This window comes from Pipistrellus hanaki (genome assembly GCF_964339955.1).
Source record: "Pipistrellus hanaki genome assembly, chromosome: 4".
Classification (NCBI taxonomy): domain Eukaryota; kingdom Metazoa; phylum Chordata; class Mammalia; order Chiroptera; family Vespertilionidae; genus Pipistrellus; species Pipistrellus hanaki.
In genome coordinates this window covers 23,903,628-23,927,919 of record NC_140506.1, presented here as the reverse complement: position 1 = coordinate 23,927,919, position 24,292 = coordinate 23,903,628, and positions in this window count along the sequence as shown.

Here is a 24,292-nt window from a genome sequence, read left to right as displayed (position 1 = left end):
GTCTATTATCTTTCCATCCACAGAACCAGAATTAATGTCTGGCACTTAATAGTTAATGGATGCTTCCTGCAGAAGTGCTCCAAAGGCACCACTGGAAGTTTCCCTGGGAATGGACTCTGCTCCTGCTGAGGTGTTGGGCCTTCAAACATCTGGCAGATAAGTCTCTAACGTCTTTCTTGTAGCCTCTTAACAATCCTTCACAGTACAAAGTAAAACCCTCATCCTGCATAACTTCAATGATCACCTCTGTTCTTTTGTTTATAAAGATAACTTTCTCATCCTTGATGGCAGATGTATTTTTAAATTTAACACTCATATATCAATGATAATAAAATATGCAAAACTGCATAACTTGTACATGTACATGTACCTGAACTTGGTCTGTTCTATCATAAATAGAGCTTCTGAAATGTGCATGCTTTGTTAAACCAATTGACTCGTTGTTTTGCCTCATACACCCCAATAATCTAACATCACTAAAAAGGTCAAGCTATGATGGACCTGATCTGTAAGATTGCGACAGAGTGGCCTGCCGTTTCAAAGGCAATTCAACTTCTGTTTTTGACAATCATAAACAGTAATGCCATTTGTCAATTTATTTACTTTGAAATAAAATAAAGAACCATTTTACTTCATTGTACTGACCCTTTCGAAATTTGAAAATCATCCTCATTCTCAATACAATTAGCTTGGGATATAGATAAATGTTGAGTACCTTATCCACAATATAAATTAAAAAAATGTGTTCAACTATTACTCTTGCAAATTGACTTCACATATAAATTCTTTATTTTAAGTTTTATTCAATTGTAAGTTAAGAACATAAATCATTGCAAATGTTCACTTTTCAATATTTTTTTTTTTGAGGAACAGAAGTACCATAACTGTGTTCCAATAATTTGAAGCTAAGCATACTTGTTACCACCAAATTTATTTTTTGTCATCAATCTAATAAACTATTGCTAATTTTAAAACATCTTTCTATTAAGTTTCTTTCATTTCAATTTTATATATTTATGCCCTCTAACCACTACTCCATTCATCCAATTTTTCTGTCAACTTTTACTAATCAGGAGAAGACTAGAGGAAAATCTTCTCTTCTTAAAATTGCATTTGCATTGTTTTTATTTACCATTGCATTAATTTCAGTTAATGCAATTAATAAAAGTAATTCAACCAGCATTTATTGAACATATTTTTATTCTAGACCTAATTTGTAGAGGAAATCAGAATACACAAATACATAAAACAAAGCTTCTGCTTTCAAGACAGTCATGGTCTTGTGTCAGAGGCATGCATGCAACCCAAAATTCAAATGAACTGCAATGATTCTCCAGAGTAGAGTGAGCAGGAGGTTTTGAGAGCCAAGAAAGCAGCAGCTACATTTCTGAAGTCCTGTGTGGTCTTCAAAGCTAAACAGGAACTGAGATGGGGGTAGGTGGGGAAATGACAGAAGGTGCCAAGTATGCTCAAAGCACAGAGTCTTGGGAAATATAGACTATTAATGCAGTTGTAAGAAACATGCTCTGGCTAGAGGCTTGGTTCTGAAATGTATCGCTTAAGATATGAGGATGTTGTTTTATTAACTCAAATCCTAAATATAGGATGTAGACTAGGTGCTAGGTGTGGGTAGGCACCTCCTACTGGGGATGTGCCTGCAACCAATGTACATGCCCTTGACTGGAATCTAACCTGGGACCCTTCAGTCTGCAGGCCGGCACTCTATCCATTGAGCTAAACCAGTCAGGCAGTACTTGCAATTTTCTGAGAAGTAAAATTATAAGAAAAAAATCATGTTGTATTATTACTAACAGAAAGTTGTTGCATTATAGTACTGACTTAATTATTTGCTTTTTTTTTTCCACTGAGAAAAACAACAACAACAAAAACTAGTTTTGGTATGATTTGAATCCATCATTGGGTACACCCAGTAATAAAAGTGTCTGGTGAGAATGAAGATATATTCAGCTAAAAAAAAAAAAAAAAAAAAAAAAGGTTTCCTTTGGCAACTTCAGTGTCTAATTCTGGAAAGTTTTGAATGTGCTTCTAGGTGTGTTAATACTCACATTATTTAAAATTTGAGAACAAATTGCACTTTAAAGTGCAGTCATGGCCACACTTTGGAAAGAGTATTTTATCATGTGAAAAAACATTATATTGTGGCGTAATCCAGAAACCAAAACTTGACAAGGTCACTAATCATTGAGAAGCCATCATGTGCCAGGCACTGCTGAGGAAAGAGCAGAGAAGGCAGATTAGACTCTGCCATTCTTGGAGCTGGGATGGGGACAGCTGTGGGGAGACAGACAAAACATCAAGAATCTCGCTGTTCTCATACACATGTAGGGTGAGCACTGAGGGGGACAGGCTGGCAAGGGGACTCAGTGTTGAGAAGGTCTCTATGTGGAGCTGCCCCTATGGACTTTGAGTGACCACAGGGACCAAAGACAAACAGATCCTGGGACAAAGAAATTTGGCAGAAGGGCCGAAACCGGTTTGGCTCAGTGGTAGAGCATTGGTCTGCGGACTGAAAGGTCCTGGGTTCGATTCCGGTCAAGGGCATATACCTTGGTTGCGGGCACATGTCCAGTAGGGGGTGTGCAAGAGGCAGCTGGTCGATGTTTCTCTCTCATTGACGTTTCTAGCTCTCTATCTCTCTCCCTTCCTCTCTGTAAAAAATCAATAAAATATATATTTTAAAAAAGAAATTTGGCAGAAGGGATAGCATGCATATCCTTCCATTTCTATGACCTATCACACAACACTTTGCACAGAATATATTCCATGGGGTGTCAGTGCATAGAGTTGATTCGTGATTTGTGACCACCTGACTACTTACTACACTGGGTGTGTATATTCTTGGGAAGCCACTGGATTGAGAATCAAGTCATTCCTGGTTACTCCCTCTGGTCTCTACTAACCAGCCGAGATTTGTGGTCAGTGTCTCCCTCCCAGGGGATGTATCTCTTCAGAGAAGGTAAAAAGGCTATATTAGGTAATTTCTGGGTCTTTCTCTAGACCTCTACACTCTTAATAAGTAGTAACCTTACTTGAAACTATAAAACCCTAGAAGAAAACATAGGCAGTAAAATCTTGGACATTTCTCCTTGGCAAGGGAAGCAAAAGAAAAATGAACAAATTGGACTAAATCAAACTAAAAAAGTTTTGCACAGCAAAGGAAACCATCAACAGAATGGAAAGACAACCCACTAAATGGGAGAACATATTTTCCAATGATTTATTTCATAAGTGGTTAATATCCAAAATTTATAAAGAACTTATATACCTTAATACAAAACAAAACAAAACAAAACAAAACAAAAAAAAACAACCCCCTCACCAAGAACATTCCAATTAAAAAAAAATGGGCAAAGGACCAAAAAGAACATACAGTTGGCCAATAGACATATAAAAAGATACTCAACATTACTAATCATCAGATAAATGCAAATTAAAACCACAGAATTATTATTATCAATAAATCAACAAACAAGTGTTGGTGAGGATATGGAGAAAAGGGAACCCTCATGCACTGCTGGTGGGAATGAAGATTGGTGTATCCACTGTTGAAAACAGTATGGAATTTCCTAAAAAAATTAAAAATGAAACTGCCTTATGACCCAATGATTGCACTCATGAGAATTTATCTGAAGAAAACTGAAACACAAGTTCAAAGAATATATGTAACCCTATGTTGCAAGGTAATTTCTAATAGACAATATTTGAAAGCAGCTCAGTTGCCCATCAATAGATGAGTGAATAATAAAGCTGTGGTATATTCACACAGTGGAATATTACTTGGCTGTAAAAAATAAATTTTACCTTTTGCGACATCTGGAGCAATGTTAGGAAAATAAACCAGTCAGAGAAATACAAGTAACATATGACTTAATTTACATGTGGAATCTAATGAACAAAATAAACTATCAAACAAAATGGAAGCAGACTCATATATACAGAGAACAGACAGACAGCTGTCAGAGGGAAGAGGGGTTAGGAAACTGGGGAAAAAGTGAAGGGATTAAACAAAACAACAACAACAAAAACTCATAGATACATATAACAATACCGTGATTACCAGAGAGAAAGGGGGTTAATGGGAATAGAAGGAGACTTGGCTTTGGGTGGTGAACATAAAATACAATATACAGATAATGTACTTTAAAAACTACAAAAAATAAGTAGTAACTAAACACAATGAGATTTATGCTCACAGAATCTTTTTACTTGATTGTTCTAGACACACTTTATAAAGGAGAAATTTGTTTTTTATTGTTTTGTTTGCCTAAAGAGACCTTCGTACATTGAAAAAAAAAGTGTCTACTCAATAAATGTTGAAGTTGAATGCCTTTTATTTTAAAACTTTGTAATGAGTCTGAATAAAGTTTTACTATCCAATAGTTCCAGCCAGCCATTTTTTACAAGCGCATTCTCATTACCTAAATTTTATTACCAAGAAATTAATAAAAAACGAAGTCAATTTTTAGATATTTAGGAAAAGTGCACCTTTAATAATGTCAACTTTTTAAATATAATTGAGATGCCCAAATCTGTAATCTGATTGTATAATTGGAGGGCCAGATATGATTTCTACAGGCTCACTTATTGCTGGGGCCTATTTTAAACACTGAATATTCTTGGGGATTATTTCACCCCCTTGAAAGACTTTCGAGACATTAGCTCACCACAATATTCAACCACCTGCCAAGCATTTTATTAGTCTCACTAACCACCCAAAATAATCCTCAAGGTTCCTTTTGAATAAAATTCCAGGCATTGAATGATAGAAAATAGCATTAAGTTGCCTGAAGAAAATAGTCAAGGCTTAGCTATGGAAAAACAGATCAGCTGAGCCCTGGAAATGACAGTAAAAAGAAAGGAAGCAAACTGCCAGCTGGACAATGCAGTGGTATTTGCATAATTTTATGTAATCATCAGCATTTCCAGGATGGTGGTGACCAAGTCCACTCTGATTGTGAAAGCATTACAGCTCAAGGGAGTGGAAGCTAGCACTCAAGAGCTAGTGCTTAAGAGGACCTTGGTTCCAGTCTAATTGATCCTGCTCTGTTTACAATCATCTGTACATCAGCTATATCACACCTGAGTCACCTTTTCTTGAAGCCAAGCCTGCTGAGGCAATCAGGCTCATGGCCCTGAGATCATGTATACAGCAAGCTACAGGCACCTCAACTCCAACTTCCAATTCATGGAAATGCGGTGGCAATGAATGTACTCACCTTCTCCAATTATTCTAAAGTAGAGACTTTGGAATACACCATGTGTGGATGACTGATTGAAGTAAAAGGAATTAATTCAGTCTTCTTGGATCTGGGTGTTCTTTGTGAAGATAGTGAAATAATGATATTCTTGTTGATTTTGGAGACCTTATTTTTCCTTTTACTTTTACACAAAGCCTAGGCAACCCACAATCCACCTAAAACTTGTCTTAGATTTAGCCCAAAAAGAGTGTATTTATTTTCTTTTTAATTTAGACTTTTAAAGTCCTGATTAGATGTTCAACATGATTATAATGCAAATAGCATCAGAGAAGTTCCTGCTCATGAAATTATTTCTTATATAGTCTTCCCATTCTAAGTCTTTAATCTTTACTCCTGTGATTAACCAGATAGTCCTCAATTACACTCAAAATCTAGCAGGTAAGTTTACTTTCTTTGGAAAATTTAGCATTTAAATTAGGTTTCATTCTAAGCTTCTTTCTAATATAGGCTGATGTACCACATAGACAGCTATTCCAAGATGGTCAGGAAATACTAAAAACTAAAATGGATAGTTATTTATTTGAATTTTAAGGTGTAATTCTACCTAAAACAAGGTTGTATAATTTCCACATTATATCAAAGTTGTTTGGTTTCTCAATACATCAAGTATAAATGAACATAGGTAAGAACTAAATCTTAAACAATAACAGCATTAACAAGTCAGTGCTTGTTTGTACCTGCCCTAGCTCTGTGCAAGGTAGTTTTATGTACAGTGGTAAGTCATAAAATCCAAGAAAAGTGCCTGGAATATAATAAGCAATCAATGAAAAATAGTTAATAAATGTGATTTTTAAAAAATGAGTGGATGCATGAATGGGAAAAATTGGTAGTCAGTTTTATTCCTATTTCTTCCTTCTAAATGAAAGTGAAATACAGAGAAGTGAGCAAACTGCCTAAAGCCATGTATGTAGTAAGGCTCCCAATAGGGATTTCAGCCCAGATTGTCCAATTTTAATTTTAATCCTCTATCTACTTCAAAGAGAATATTCATATTGACAACATCCATGTCCGTGAAGTGTTGAATAATATTGACTATAATATATTAAATAGTAGTTATGTTGGGCTTTAAACTCATTGGTCAGTATTTTTAAAACCTGTTAAAATTAAATCTCAGGAAGCAACTGGTTCTGATTTTTAAATGAAATCACTTCTGAATTAAGACATGTTTAATGCTTCTACTCCAGGCCAAAGTTACTAGCAGAATTCTCCTTTTATTCGTTCTTAGGAGCTGAGTATGTTGTAATTTCCTTGGAAATCCTGAGCCCCCTATGATGCATTATTTATTCAACAAACTACTTCATGTGGTTCTGGGTCCCCAGGGACTAGATATTGGGGATGGTTCTAGATGTTGGTAGATTATATAAGTAGAAGGAAGAATAGAAGAAATTTGGAAAAGGGTAGGAGGAGGAATAGGAAGAGGTGGCAACATGGCCTTTTTGCCTTTGCTACAGTAGTAGGGGGGATCCAGAACCAGTGCTGTGGGATCCTGTCTATTAGCCCCAGGGTTGAAGGCATTCTTGTGTCCCCATCCCCCCAGAGCCTGGTAAAGGCCTTGTGCTTTAGTTCAGTTTAAACCACTCCTCTCAGGTATTGAAATTCAGAAAGGTCAGCTGTTTGGATCCTACCCTGGTCTTGATCCCATCAAAGAAATATTATTTATGGTTCTTTTTTCTCCACAGCCTCACCAGCACTTGTCATTTGTCCATTTTTTGATGGTAGCAATTCTGACAGGTGTGAGGTAACACCTCATTGTCATTTTAATTTGCATCTCTTCAATGATCAGAGGCTTTGAGCATTTTTTCATTTGTCTCTTGGCCATCTGTATGTTCACTTTGGAGAAGTGTCTATTTAGGTCCTTTGCCCATTTCTTAACTGGATTGTTTATCTTCCTATTGTTAAGTGATTTCACTCGTATGTGTAATCTAATGAAATCCCCAAACAAAAACTGATGAACAAAATAGATCCAAAGACGTAGAAGCATGGAACAGACTATCGAATCTCAGTAGGTGGGAGTGGGTGGGTGGGTGGTAAGAGATCAACCAAAGAACTTGTATGTATATAGGCATCATCCATAGATGCATACAATAGGGTGGTGAATACCTGGGGCAGGTTAGAAAGGGTCAATGTGGGGAGGGGGCAGGAGAGAAGGGGACATATGTAATACTTTCAACAATAAAGATTTAAAAAAAAAAAAGCAATATCATTTAATAACAAAATAAAACAAGGAATGTGTTCTCACCCTGCCCTCATTCTATAGTTGTATCAACTGCCCACACACAAAAAAAACCTAAGTGCCCAGATTCAGTGCCAGACTACAGCCATATATTTCTTTAAAGACCGAAGTATTTTAGAATACTTATTTTGCTATATAATAGTGGTAGTGATCCAACACTGCTAATAGTTGTAATTAAATTGTAACTGCCTCTTCAGGTTTTTTATGTGTGGTAATTTTTTTAAGTTAAAAGACCTCTTACCTTATCAGCTTTAACATATAAAGCTTAACCCTTTTATAATAGACACCTGTTACCAATATTCCAGCTACATGGTATTGCTTTTGCAATAACTACACATGCATTTAACACTTTAGTTAAAGGATATATTACATAAAGCAAGCAATTAAGCAGGTAATTACAAGCTACTTTTTTTGCTATTGTTCTTGGTATTTGCTTTAATATTTATCCTATGTTTGGGTTAGTTAAACCTAGTATATAATCCTTTATTTTAAGGATTTTTTTTATTTGTGCAAGGTCTTAAGGTAAGCTTCTTATGTGGTTCATATGAACACTCAACAAGTGACATTCACTGGCTGGGTGGAGCATCTGTTATTGTCTCTGTCATTATTGTACCGCTTTCCTCTCAGAACTGTGCAAATCTTAGATCAGCAGATAAGGAGTCTATGCCATTTCCTTTGTTTGTTTGTTTTAAATTATTCAATATTTGTTGTTGCATTGAGGAAGACATGTATTGATTACTGAAACCCTGACCTAGATCACTCTGTGTTTATAATATTATAAGAAAACATGACATGATTCTGATTGACACATTATTTTGAACTATTAAATATCATATATAGGTCTGTGGAAAATTATCTGAATTGGAAGCTATGGGCTTAATATACCAAAAGTTGAGCAATATTGTATGAATTTAAAGTATTCATATGCTCCAATTCATGTCCCTCCCCCCCCAAGCACACCTTGGTAATTTTAAAGTTCATGACTTTCAATATTGACTCTCAATTCTGACACTCAAAATTTTCAGAAAATTATTCAGGCTTTTATTTACATTTAAAATTGTTTATGATAGTGATATTAAGTCTAGTAATAATTAATGTCGTTTTCTAATACTTTTTTAAATCGAATTTATTTAAACAATACAACAAAAGTTAATCAACAATATAGTTGCCTTTGTTTTCTACTAGTTGTGCCCAACGCTCAGGAAGCATTTTAATCCCTCTGTTGTAAAATTCTTGTGATTTTGATGCAAAAAATTTGGTCAATGCATTTTTGAGGCATTCTTCATTATTAAATTTTTTTTCAAGAAGAAAGTTTTGCAAAGAACGAAACAAATGGTAATCGGAAGGGGCAATATCAGGAGAATATGCAGGTTGAGGGAGAACTTCCCATTCCAACTGGGGCAGTTTTTCAGCAGTGATTCTTGCAGTATGCGGTCGTGCGTTATCGTGGTGAAGAATTACGCCCTTCTGATTAATCAGCGCGGGTTCTTTTTCTCTTAAAGCTTGGGCTAACCTTTCCAATTGGGCACTATACACTGCACTTGTAATGGTTTGGTTAGATGGTAAAAGTTCATAATGAAGAATTCCTTTAAAATTCCACCAAACACACAACATCACTTTTTTCGCATGCAAGTCAGGTTTTGGCGTGGGCTGCGGAGCCTCATTTTTGTCCAACCATTGAGGCCGCCTTTCCAAATTAACATACAGCACCCATTCTTCATCTCCGGTAACAATTTGCTCTAAAAACGGCAAACGGTTTTGACGAGAGAGGAGCGAACTGCAAACTGTGACTCTTTGATTACGGTTGTTGTCGGTCAACTCATGAGGAACCCATTTTCCAAACTTTTGGACTTTGCCAAGTGCACGCAATTGATTGGAAATTGTTTTTTGTGAACAATTTAAAGTTGTCGCAAGCTCTTGTTGGGTAATTTGAGGATTTTGCACCAAAAGAGCTTGAAGAGCTTCTTGATCAAAATTGGACACATGGCCTCGACCACTCTTGTCATCTAAGGAAAAATTTCCCTCGCACAATTTCTCAAACCAACGCTGGCATTTTCTGGCGCTAACTGCATCTTGACCAAGAGCACTATAGATGTTTTTTGCAGCCTCACTTGCTTTTCTTCCTAATTGGAACTCGTAAAGCATGCAGTGCCGAATATGCTCTTCATCCTCCATCTTCTTAGCCCTAGTTTTGCAACAAAAACCAAACCAAACACAAACTTTTTCAAGCAAAACTTGTTAATTGCACTTCACACGTTCTGTAGATACCACGTGTTTGAAGGTTATGTCAATACAAGTCAACGCCAAGCAAGATTTTAAACAAATGTTAAAAACGACATTAATTATTACTAGACCCGATACAATGGAAAGTGGGACATGTTTGAAATATAGTGTACATCTTTCATTGTTTGTTGTTCTATTTTTCCCCTTGGTGTGCAGTATCTTGCACTGACAGAGGTTTCATGTGCTTTGATTATATGTCCAATATCACTTAAAGCAAATGGATTAACTTCCAGACTCTATGAGGTGGATGCCTCCTACTGTGAGGGGTGGAACACAGTCAGTGACAATGTCAGCATGGCGACCCTCCAGGTCAAAGAAGCCTGATCTCTACCTCAGGGGATTGTGTGGCTGGAGCCTCACTTATTTCAATATTTTTCTGCACATCTCTAAGGTCCCAAGTGGCCTACCTGACACATATATCCTTCAGGGTTTTACATATGGAAGTAGGGGTAAACTTTCAGACTCGTATAGCATTTCTGGCACTGTTCATGATACATTAGTGATATGAGATTTAAGCCTACTGTATTGAAATTTAAAATAATATCTTCCTTCATATATATGTATTAACATACATGTCTACACACACATATATAGCTACATCTGTACCAATAGCTATTACTATGAATTTAAGATTACTTATCTTCGATTGCTGCCAAACTGTCCTCTTGTTGTCCAAATGGTAGGAAATAGAACTAATGAAAAAGTTTCCCATTTTCTGAATTGGCAGAAAGGGCCAGCTGTCTGGCTGGCAGAATATGGCCTTCTGATCAGCTGTGAGGCGGCACCTCCATCACTCTGCAGCTGGGTGGGAAACAAGTAGACAAATAGCAAAGTGTCTTCCAGTGTCTCTCCTGTCATAAGGACACGGGCAGCTTGGGCAATTAATAACCATAAAGATGAGGATCTTATGTCATGTCTTCATTGTTGCCTCTCATGGTGTGTGTTCCTGAGACAGCAGGAAAGAAGCAATGGAAAAACAGTGATGAACTTGATGAGGATCTGACTTAAATGAAATAAATTTCATGTCCAACTGATTAGTGTTAAGGAGAGTAGAAAATTCCAAACTGAAGTCTGTGGGCAGGTGATGCGGGCTGATCCCTGTATTCCTCTCCCCCAGGACCAGCAGCCCCCATAGGACCCGAGATGCTGGCAGTTGGGAGGCTGACAGTCCATGTCAGTGGATGAGAAATCAGCTCAGATGAAGTGGAAGACAGGGAAAGAAAAAGAAGAAACAACAAATGATGTTTTCTATATTATTTGTTTGAACTTCACCTTCTCATACCCAACTCTTGTCTATCATCGGGAAGATCCAACTGTAAGCAGGGTTGCCTGTCATAGAATATAATTCTTCACCCTGGTAAAGAGACTTTTCATTATATTTTTCCACAGGAGAGTTCTTGAGGGAAAATACAAGGCATCTGGCAGCTGACCCAGCACAACAAACTTCCTCTCCTGTCAGTTTCAGTCCATCCTTCTTAGAACTGAAATTTTCCTCCAGTCTTTGCCTCTTGTTGGGCTTAATTTAATCAAAAGGGGAAAGTTAAACCCGTCAGCAGGTGCACACGGATGCTCTAAGACAGAACCAGCCAGACCTGGAGATGCAATGTCTATGCTCCTTCGGAAAATGATCCTTGTCCAGTAACAGTTAGATGTAGCACGGGTTTCCTCCCCCTGCTCTTGGGGAGTAAGAGGGGGATGAAGCTGGGTGGGGGGAAGGGGGGAGCAGGAAAGGGCAGGAAGATTTGTGCTGCTCCATTTCTTTGAGACAATGACCTGTGCTGACATTGTCTATTCAATGTGGAAGATGGGCCGTCAAGTAAAGCAAGACAAATGCGATGTCCTGACTGATTATTCCCTACACACTAAGTCAATGAGCTTATTATCACTGCAATTACATTACTAATGTCAACAGATGCTACGCGTAGACAATGAGGTAACAATTAAGTGGGCTCCCTTCCCCCACAAATGCTGTGCAAACTCCCTCGCTTCAGAAGGCTCAGATGTTTGCCTGGACACACCAAGAGCCTGAGAATAAAGCAGGGTGTGTCCTGGCAGTGAGGAGCTGAGGACAGCATTCTCTGATCACAGGACAAGGATAGCACCCCTCCATGATCAGCTTCTCCACATCAATATCAGAGTTTTTTACATCTATAGGTGAATCTGACTTGATAATTAATACTAAATGTAGCTACATACACACATTTCTCCTAAAAATGCTAGATTTATACTGACAATTTGCATTTTTGAATGTAGATAGTGCTTCTCATTTTTCTTAAGGAGTCACCATACAAGGAGAAGTTTCCCAATAATGAATAGTGAGTTTTCCTATTATTATGTATTTTGAATAAAATAGAATACTATGTCCAAATTGCTTTGTCAAGATGTCCTTCTGAGGACTAATGATATGAGCCCCCACAGGGGCAGAGTTGTGCCCCCTGGTGGTCATATAAACTCATACTTGCTTCTCCCATCACCATATCCCACAGCACTAGTTGGTATGTGGTGTATAAAGATGAGCATGTGCTTTCTCTTTTCCTTGTGGTCCACTCTCCCAAATTCAGGGGGCACTGAAAAAAAGAGAGGGAGAGTGGAGATCAAGGAGAATAGAGTCTAGGTTTTCAGACACAGACTGGCTTGCTAATTAGATAATCCTGATATTGAAGACAATATGGGCATAGGTATTGCTTTGGTGAATGTCCATTAGATTCTTTGCAACCAATTCAAACATAGGAGCTGTGATTCTACAGTAGCCTGACAACTGGTGGTAATGAATTCAGGAATCTGACCAAACTGAGGGAATAGATTGGGGCCACCTGTTGACCTGCTGGATGTTTTATCATAGGTTCCAGTCACGACACAGACAGACCTGGAATTAATCAGGAATGGCGGCATTGCTTCAGTTTGGAATAATGACTTTTCTTTCAGAAAACAACAGCTAACTTTATAGATGAGAATTTCAATATATGTTTTTATTGCTTTCTAAATATGTCTGGGTCGTCAGTGAAAACTATTTCTAATGGATATATATATTTAAAATATTTATTTGGGGATATTTTGGCACAGAAGGGGGGGAAATGTAAGGGACAAATAATCATGATAATAATAAAAATAGAAGTACCTCTTACCCAAAAGAGGAACTTTTTAAATATAGACACTTATAGATTCATATGGAAAATTGAAAACCACCACTAAAGTTAGTTTAATGTATTAGACCCCAAGTGTATGCTAGTTCCAAGTAAAGCCATCTGGCTGGAATTAATATTTCTCAGCTTCCTGTTATGATCCACTTATGAAAAAACAAACATACAAACAAGCCACAGGGCACGTCCCATTTTTCTTTTAATTAAATTTGCAGCAGAGAATATGATGAAAGTGAATATAGCACATGTTGTCAGTGGAAGCATCCTAAATAGCCTCACCACATAGACCCACATCATTTCTGAATTTTAATGCCATTTGTGCATAATTTTAAATTAGAATTATTTTAATACTGGTATAGAATTCAAAGGATGCCAGCATAATAACACTTTCTAAGCCTTATTTTAGGAAGTATGGCCAAAAAAAAAAAAATCACTTGAGCCTTTGAATTACATTGACAGGAAGTAAAAAGTTTGCGGTAAAAGTACTTTTTCTAAGAGAAAAATAGTGACTTTAAAAAGATGGATGATAGAGCAATAGATGTGAAGATTAAGATGCAGATTATAATAGATAGAAGCAATTATGTAAATAAGTTTAAATATATGTAAATACCAGTGCAAACAAGCACAAACATTAAAGTTGGTCTCAACTTTCATTGATTGGACCATCATATGTCCTCTATAATAAAAGACTAATGCATAAATTGCCCCTTCAGGAGTTCAACCAGCCCAGAGTTCAACCGTTCACTATATAATGTGCTGACCACCACTGGGCAGTGCAGAATGAAAGAAGGCCCCAGCTGGCAACCAGCAGACAGGAGAAGGAAGGCCCCAATCAGCCCTCATGGCTGGCCAGGCCTAGGACCCTACCTGTGCACAAATTTTGTGCACTGGGCCTCTAGTTTATACATGAAATAGAACCTAAAGAAAGTCCCTTTGTGTTCCTTTCTCAGCAATGACACCATCAGCCCCTGTGAAAGGACAGAGACCCAGTGGCTGGTATGACCTCACCGTGAGGAGGGAATGCTTCACTCATGTCCCTGCTTGGAAGGGACTTTGGGAGGCAGGAGGGTGAGCACATGCTTTTGATGGCTGTGTAAATACAACTCTTTCTTGCTCCAATATATGAAAATGTTTAGTAACTTGTATTTTCAAACTCCTCAGTGAAGTGGGTCTTTGAAGAATATATATTTCAAATTTTATTTTGCCTTATAATTAAAGAAAATGGTCATTTGGATTACTTTTCAAAAAATATATTAAAAAATTATTGCTAGGATAATTTTGTTTCTCACATCTTTTCTTTGTACTCACAAATGGCATGGCTTTATCAGGGCATAATTAACCTCATTATAAAGCAATAATGTTATTGAATTAAATAGTGAAAATATTGAATGTCTAAATTGTAATTAACTACTAAGATATCTGTTAGTATGCAGATCAATACCAAAGATATATTTGATTTAGGGCTTTCAATCATAAGTTAATCCTACTTTTAAAGTATCCCATTTCTATTCCATATCTGTCTTTTGATAATATAGATAAGATGAGTAAGTATTTAAACTTCTTTTTTTGTCTTTTTAAAATTTTTATTTACTGATTTTAAAGAGAGAGAGAGAGAGAGAGAGAGAGAGAGAGAGAGAGAGAGAGAGAGAGAGATTGTTGTTGCACTTTTTTTATTCATTCATTGGTTGCTTTTTAACTACGTCTCGAATCTACAACCTTGGTGTACCCAGAGGACACTCTAACCAACTGAGCAACCAAGCCAGGGCTTTTGTGTTTCTTTAATAGGTGGTAAAACCACAGGTGACTGACTAAGACATCATAAATTAAAGACTTTTGCTGCTACTAAACTGGCTGGTCACCAGTGGTCCAATCTTCAAGTGTCCGGTGTGTTGTTCTCCCCTCTCCTCAGAGAATTGGCCAGCTGTGCCCATCACTGCCCACCATGCTGCAAATGTGCCAGGGAGTGGAGGCAGGGCAGAGAACTCAATGTGGAGTCACTGTCCACGGGATGCTGAACGAGCTGTGTGCTCTTAGTACAGAGAACTGCACCACTGCATGATTCCCATGTGTCTCCTAATGTCTCTTGAGACAAAAGGAGATCTGGACTCATGTTCTTTTACTCATGTGTTTTAAATGTTCTGAGCAAGAGAAGACAGAAAGATTGACATAGGCACTAAAAACAGAACTACTATAAGTTCTACCTCTCCTTGGTGTTAAGTCCTACTGTGACTTCATATCCCCCAGTGTAAGCCAGGTGGCCTAACTCCATCCAGCCATGACCAGTAGTCCTTTCATTTCTTTTCTCGCTGATGCTCAGGACAATGGTTTGTGAGTACACAGTATCCCAGGAAGTGACATCCTGTTCACAGCAGGTGAGTGCTTGAGTGCATCCTTCCCGGGCTGATAGTTGCCCAGGGCTGGTCCAACTGCTCTAGGACGATGGTGAGTTTCATAAGGTTTTCAGCTTCAATCTCTTTCCAAATAGGCAGCTAGACAGAAAACCTGTTTAAAAGAAATAGTCCAGCACTAAAGCTGCGGAATAAAAGCCTTGTCTGTGCCTTATCACCGGAGGCACAGTGTGATTTTATTACTTGATATTGAGAACAACTAAATTCACTCCCACTTCAAAAGAAAAAGTAATTTTAAAAAAAGCCATGTCCTAAAGAGCACATGATGGTGCTTCTCCTACAAACCCTATCACACCGATGTTCCTACACTAGGACATGGGACGCTTTTTAAAAAAGGAACAGACACCACAGGGTCTCTGAAGGTATCATTTTTGGCTGCTGCCCTACATAGAAACTATGGATTTGCAGCCCAGGGTGCTTGATGTTTCTGTGGGAGAGCATGAAATCACATCATTTTTCTGGCAGTTTTGCAAAAGAGTTGGTGAGATTATAAATATTCAGAAATCCCCGGGGAGGAGCCATACTACCTGCCCTCGGTTCAGTTGCTCTGTTGTCAGTTTTGGGAGCTTCGCCAGGTGAACACGGACTTCTGGTGTATGACAAGGAAAACAAGAAGTGCACATTTCCAGCAGATTTCATAAACAGGCCATCTGACTTCACGTCAGGCAGGACGAGGCAGAATTTGGTTTTCTCCACCAAATTTGGCTCCCAGCTGTGAAGTGTCAAGTCAGACAGGAGCGAGTAATTGTATTCAACCCTAAAATCAAGCTCCCAGCTGACATTTCGTATTAACAGTATCAGAAAGCAGGCCTGTTTGTCTTTTAAAAACAGTCGCTCTGTAGTAGCTATGACTTGCAGCCGTGCAGGCACTCACGAGCAGATGGACTGGTGGGAGGGCCCTGGGCAACTATCAACCTGGACTCTGAGACCACGTGACCACTGCGAGGGCGAACCACAGCCTCAGACCCTGCACCTTGAAAAATGGTGTCAAAAAAAAAAAGAGGGCTTTAAGCACATTGTACTTAATGAATTACTTTTTATGTCTGTATTGAAATAAATTCGAAGTCAACCTATGAAGGATAATCAATAATGAATATGGAGCCCAGATTCAAAATGCTACCACTGAAACTGACAGTCCCCAAACAATTCACCTGTTTTCACTCTCCCTGGCTGTTTTCAGGGTTTAGCATGAGGCTATCCATCAGTCTTAGTAGCAAAGGGAAAGCAGTAGCTAACTTTGTCCTCAGACATTTTGGAGGCCTCGAGGCCGTGGGGACAAGCTGTTGATCTCTAACTCTCAGATTGCTGGTCTGGAAGGAGAGAGCAATGTCCAAACAAGCAAAGTGACAAGTGCAGGTTCCTGGGTGAGTGTGACAGCACAGGAATGTACAAGACAGGGGCCAGGGGCTTGTCTGCTGGGGGCTGCACAGTGAGGACCCCACAGGTAGAGATGCCCACTTGCCCTGCCTTCATGGTGCCTCGAGGCCAGCAGGAGCGGGGAGGCTGTTCAGCAAAGGCATGTGCACACACCTAGAGGAAAGAATAGGCCAGGAAGCCTCTTTAAAACGGTTGCTTAGATAATGGCACTGGTGCTATAACATCTGCCAGCTTACACAGCATCTAATTACAGGCCTTCCCTTACCTGGTTGTTCCTTGAGGAGAGTGTGGTGGATTAGAATTCCACGTCACTCAAATGAAGCCATGTAACATTGTACTGTAGGATTTTTAATGCAAATATGTCCAAACCTAATAAATGTGTTACTCCAGGGTCCAATTTTCCCCCCAATATTGTGAACTATCTCTGCAAGCATTTGATTTCAAACTAAAAATGAAGTCACATCATGTTCTGGTTTAATGACCTTTATTTTTCAAAAAATACAGTTGATCACTTATAAAAATTTTAAAATTCCAACTTAAAAACAACACAGGGAGAATATGATTATGCAAATTACAATGTTAACAAAATTTACACATAAATGAGAACACCCCCCCCCCCCCAATCAGAGTTCTTATTATAAGGAAACCTTGGGACTTAAATTATCTGCAGAGGAGTACAGTATAAAAATGTATTAAAAGCTGTAAAAACTAAATTGAAATGTCAAACATAGTTATTTGTATTAAAACCCAACAAAACTAAACCAAACAGGTGATGGGCCTTCATAAGCCATCTGTTGAAATGGAAAACTCATTTTGCTCTTCTGGGCCACTCTAGTTTCATCAACTTCACCATGGGCTCCTCACTGGGCAGGTCCAGTTCCCCCAGTTGCTCATAATTCTTGAAATTCACTATGTGATTTCTGCTTATATAGCAATTTTGGATGTCTAAATTCCAGGGCCAGTTTTTGGCTTTTTTATTTTTTTTAACATCTCCAGCAGAATTTCCAGAGCATTTTCACCTAAAAAATGTAGACCTTATACCTAAGAGCTCAGAAATGATATAAAATGCTATGAAAAAGGTGAACCCACAGCAGCATAGCAACTTCTTATTTGAAAGGATTCACTTGTTTGAGTTCAGTTCCTCTGCCCTTCCTCTGTCCCCACCTCTTCCTGCCCTTTTTCTTGTGCACTTTTAGGCCTGACCACGCCCCTGGGGCCCCTGGATCTGCCCCCAGACAATGCAGCCTCAGGGCTGAAAGCATGTAGCTGTGACGGAAGGCCCCACCCACTGGAGCTTTTCAAGTTGATGGGAAGTAGTGACACTTGAGCAGGACATGGCTGGCTTGTTGGATCCTGACAACCAGCTGTGTGCACTCCTGCAGCCTGGAGACTCCTGTGACCCCCACTTCTTCCAGATCCGCCCGGGGCGGCCACAGCTGGGCAGCTGCATTGGGAAAGTTAACTGAGCAGAAAGAGCTCCCCAGCCTGGCCTCTGATTTCTCACATTTAACTACCTGATTCCCCTTTCCTGTAGTCACGGAGAAAATGGAATTACATCATGCACCGTGTAGCTCTGGAAAAGCATTGAATGTTTCTAGTAGAGCCACTGGTGACAGGCACAAAGGGCGTGCCCCTCATTTCACATCGGATATTAGCCCTTCCAAACAAGTGTAGGCCTGCCTGCTCTAAGGGTCTTCAATAGGCAACAAAGGAGAACGGGTTTCTATCCTGTCACTAGTAGCACCGCACAGAAGGAAAAACTTCATTTAGCTTCCCTGGTCTAGCCAAGCCTCCTCCAGGACTTCAGGACTGGGAAGAACTTTTGGAAGCATTGACTTGTGGAAGCTATCACTACAGATTTTATTTAAATCTGGGGTTCCCCCTCCCCCCAACCACCATATGTCACCTTAATCCCTTTAGATACATTTTCATCTTAAAGCTTACTCAGCTGCACCCTTGCTTTTAAGCCAATTCATGATATTTTATAGAACTCAAGGATGAAAACATCCTCCCAAGTGCAAATAGAACCCAAAGGACACAGTAATTCCTCCACATTTAGACAAAAGAGATGACACTATAACCACATATGCAGATAAATCCCATCTGGTGCCATATGACATAGTTGGGTTGATAGATGGTTACTTACCTCAGTTTGAATTATGTGGCAGGCCCTAGGAGGCCTCATCATAGTCCTGGTTGATGTTAAGATGATTTCAATAGCAGACATAATCACCTATTAGGACACTGTTTTCAATATCCCTCTTGCTTCAAAGGTGTAGTCTGTATTCTATTTATCAAAATTAGCAAGTTTAAAAAAAAGAATTCTAATCTTCTATCACCTACTCATCTGTTAAAATACTATTTTATCGAAGAAGCAGGCAATCATTACTACAATGCAGTGAAACAAGCAACACACCACACACACACACACACACACACACACACACTCAAAATACAAAAATCAGGATTTGTATGTCTATTTTGCCATAAGTTATTGGGTATTGATAGGAAGTAGTTCTCTGGCATGAATTTGATCCTTAATAGCATATATGAGTTGAACTCCTGCCCAAAGGAACTCATGGCACAGTGAAGATTGTGGAGGTATTATAGCAATGAGCTAATTAATAGTAATGATCAGAAGAGAGCAAAGGAGAGGCCAGGCAATATGAGCATGGTCATCTAGGCAGCTTCACCAGAAAGCTAAAACTTCACTCTCTCCAGGGAACCACCAGTTTGTTCCCTGCGGATCACTGGGGGGAGGAAACATACAAAGGAAGAGATGGGTTCATTCACAGTGAAGTCAGGGTAACACAGGAAAGGTGCTTATGTCACCAGCAAATTCAGACTAGCCTGGGGAACAATGGAATGGCTAGGGGGGTGGACCCCTTCTGAAGTGCAAGCATCTTGAAAGGTAGATTGGTTAGATTGAAGAAGCTCTTGATTAAAATCCCCAGACAGAGATCCCTCACTTCTGTTCCCACTTGTTGGCTCTGGCTCTTTTGTTCATGACCCATATTCATCCCTTCATTCATCTATTCTCTCTCCATAGCCATGTGGCCATAAGCAGCTGTATGGTCCATGACTATGGAGACTTTACTGCAGGATGCTGGACTGTACTGCACTTGGTTATGAAACAGAATTTCTGGGCAGTGGCCTTAATTCTGGCCCTGCTGATGAGACTGCACTTCTTCCATGGGGAGAAGTACAGGGATGAGACCTTGTAAGGGAACCCTCTTAATTTTACATAATCAATAAAGCTTCCTGAAAGAGCCTCCAGAAGTTATTTTTGTTGAAGAACCCCAAGAATTCCACTTCCATTGATGACAGTCTTATATATCCTAATGTCAAAAACTGAGAAAATGTAGTCAAATATTTCAGGTCCTGTGTTTCATGGATAACATAATTAATGTATGCATCCAGAATATGTCCATATAGTCATTAAAATGCACTTCAGCTATATTTGTGTTATTGGTGATAACTGGTCTTTTGGAAAACAGGTCATTCATTTTTATTTTGTTTTTAAGATTGGTTTGATCTAACAAATTTTGCTTGGGACTTGGTGATTTGAACTTTCTTTTCAATATTCACTTGCATATAAGAATCAGTGAAATTTCTAAAGTCACATGAATATTTTTTTAGTTTTCCCTTCCCAGTGTGATCCTGTGCACAGAATACCTGGGTCCCTTGCAATGGCTTTCTTGACCAATAAGTGGGTGCATGTTTGTTTCTTAACTCATCAAAGTGTCTGCCCAACTGGCCCTGTAATCAGATGGAAATCCAAAATTCCTCCTCATTTGTAGAATAGTTTCTCTTCTGTTAATGACTGTTCCCTTCAGTGTCTTTCTCTGCATTTATTGACAACTGCCAGACTCTCCAGAGCTGAGTGTCAACATTAAATTCACTGTTGGGATGTTTAAAGCTCAGTCTCTATAGGCACTACTCTTCTGAGCCTGAACTCCCAGGGGATATGATTCGCATAGAACCCGGAGTGAAAAGGGGTGAGGACAGCATGGCCCTGGGGATCTCTCTCCACTTCCTACTGGGACTTTGGAATAGCTATGACTTGGAGGCCATGAATGTTTCTGTTTAAGGATTATCTTTTGAAATGTAAGGTGTGGGAGCAGCAATACAGAAAAGCCCCTTTCCCAGCCCCTTCACTCCGATCCCAAAACTTTACAGGCAAAGCAAGGGTTTTAAATGCCAAGATGGCATGGCAGATTTCACTCCCAGGGTTCCCTTCCTCCCAATTTTATGTGACTTCCTTTCACGATGCTCAATGCAGAGAGATGGGTTACTTGGAGTTACATCCAGGACAGTTTTTATGTTTAGAATCTTCAAGTCTTCAGCACAGGAGTTATCCCTTTGTTACATCACAGCCCTTAACAATACAATCACACTTTTCATAACATGTGCAATGAGCAGTGTATTTGAGGGAGAATAAGACAAGAAATTATAAAATCTTTAGTATAAAAGCAAACTACCAGAGAAATACAAATGAACACAGTGGAAAGGGAACTTGTATAGCCCATGATTGGGGTCACAGTCTGTTTACACATGTGCCCCCTTGTCAGCCTAAGGTTTCAAAGAGAGGATTTAAAATAAAATTCACTTCACATTTCCTGCCAAATGGGTTTATTTTGTTTTTCTCCAATGTTTTTATCTCCAGAATCTTACAGTCCAAGGGGCACTCCTCTCTCTAGAATCTTACTTAATCACTTGAAAGTAAGTGGCAGTAGAGGCCAGCTCAGCATGCCTTCACCAATTGCCCCACAAATCAGCTAATTAGGTGATTAAGTCATTAAAGAGATATGCACATCTGAAAAGCTGTCACCCAACCACTCAGGAGGGATAAAGTCCCAATTCTGACTTTCTTCTCACCAGTCAACCTTTATACTGACTGAAAGGTGATTAACTCAGCCTTGCTTGCTTTTTTTTTTTTTTTTTTTTTTTTAAAGTAGAAAAGAAGAGACTAAAGCCAGGAAGCCAGGAAGCTTTTCAGGAACAACCTTTGAACAAAGTAGAATAACAAATGCCTCTTTCTTGGGGGTACCTTGTGAAGAGCAGGATTTCAGGATTTCAATAGCCAAAGGCCAAAACGACTTCAATAAGTGGTCCAGAGTGGGTACACAATGGTGACTTGGGATTTAGGGATTTGCCTATCAGATCATTAACCCGATTAGTAATCCAATACCTTTTGATGTGGACCTTCTTAGACACACCTTTTGTCTTTGCTAAATGAAGAGATGGTGTTTTGTGTTGTGGTTTTTCCCAGGTGACTCCTCTGGATTTCCATAGAAGTAGCACAGAGCTTTTGCACAAAGAGATACTTCCTGGCTTAATCTCCTTGATGCAGCAAATCCAATTTTTGTACTCTTTATCTTTGGAAGGGAGCATCTGTGGGAAAAGGAAAGAGAGAAGGAACTGATGTTTTTGTTTTATTTTGTTTTGTTTTTAAGAAGTAAGTTATATTATGAGAATGAAAACACTAAACATGTCAATAAGCCATGCTGAGTTTGAAAGGTCATCGGTCTAACAAGATGACAATGATTTTCATTTAAAAATTCATGAATGGACTAATATTCTTGAAAGTAAGGCGACATGTCACACAGATGCATCCCAAAACTTTTTGGGGATTAGGGTTAGGCAACTGTTGAAAAGATGCATCACACTGCTCAGGCAGTGACTCTAGGAGTTGGTCTCCACCATCCAGCCCTTCTGCACCCCTCCCCCTATAGCAGAGCCCCACAGGTTGCCTGTGCATTTATTACATAAGCAAGTGCCACCATGAAACAGTGTGGAGGCTTCTGTTAAGTCCGATATAAGTTCAGATTGATGTACTGTTGATCAGATGCACTGACCCAGTTCCTGTTTAGTTGATGGTGATGAGACTCAAAGGTCGCTCCTGATGTCAGACTGGAATAAGGATGAGGCACAGTGTCAGACTACTGGGAATACACCCTGACCTAATATGTAAAACACTCATGCAGACATAAATTCAGAAACAACAGCATTTATCTCACATTCAGAACTTGTGTCTACATTTACGACTGTTCAGCTAAACATTACTCCCTGTACCAATTGTTCAGTCACTCTTCTGGGCTGAATGGCATCCTTTAATTCACAAGTTCAATATTGATATGTGATGCTTGAGGCACTTTTTAATAAGTGTGACACATGGTACTAGGCGGTTTGCACTAAAGTTAATGTTTTATCCCACATCCGTCATAACTACCATGTGTACCCAATCCTTGGACAAAAAGACTCCAGTATTTATCGATAATTGTGCACACAGATGATGCTTTAATGGCAATGTACCTAGGACCCCAAGAAAGTGAGGTAGTGAGTGAATGCCAGTGACTGTCATGGATGCCAATGAGTATGAACTTGAAACATGACATTAATGTGGTACAAACAAAAATATATCTATACATTTGGGGTGGTGAGCACACAATACATTGTACAGATAATATGTTGTAGAATTGTGTACCTAAAACCTATGTAATTTTCTTAACCAGTGTCACCCCAATATATTTAATAAAAGGAATGTATTAACTCTGGCTCCACTGGATGGGAAACACAGCAGAAGCATCCTTGTCCAGATGATCAGTTATAATAGCTGCATGATTGCCCCTTCATATCCACTTCTCATCTGCAAATAATTTCCTCAAGACTATGCAAGATTTCAAAGGGAAATTGCTTCCCTTAAGTTAAAGTAAGGCACATAAAACTGTTAGCATATTTGGCATAGTAATCTTTATGGAATTGAGACTATTTCATCTATCCCCCAATGCCAAAATACTACAATTTGCATTTGTTTTGCTTTGCTATTTCTCTCACTATTATTTGTTATATCACAGCATCAAATAACTCAGATGTTGAATCTGACAAAACATGATCTATGAATCCAATGGCTACATGGGTTTACCAGTAAGGTTGTGTACATTAAAACATATTACAACATATTACACACATCTGTTGATACATATTTTGCATGCTTAATTAGATTTCACATTGGATGAGTATCTGTCAGTTCTCAAAAGGGTCTTTCACACTGTTTTATGTATGCCCTGGCTTTTTCACTATCCAGGGATAGAATATCTGTTCTTTATTAATTAATCAGAGTAGGAGTATGTAGGTTGATTTTGTTTAGCTTAAAACACTCTGTGACAATTCTCATTAAAACTATTAATTTCGATTCTGTACAGCTGTTTTCCTCCTATGCTCAGAGCACTCAACATGCTGTCTACTTGTGACCTCTCTCTCTCTCTCTCTCTCTCTCTCTCTCTCTCTCTCTCTCTCTCTCTCTTTCTCACACACACACACACACACACACACACACACACACACACACACACACCATACTGGGCTTGGCTCCTGGTGCACATGCCCTGCTCTCTTCCCAGGGACTCTTGCTTTGCACACGTGCTCAGTTGACCATTGACTTCAGCTTCAACATATCTGACATTTAGTTCTTCCCTTAGAATTTATTGGCCTTTTCCTTCATCTTTTTCAGAGGATCTCAGTAGTTTTAATGGTGGATCATTTTTCATGAAAGCAGAGAGCTTTTTTTGA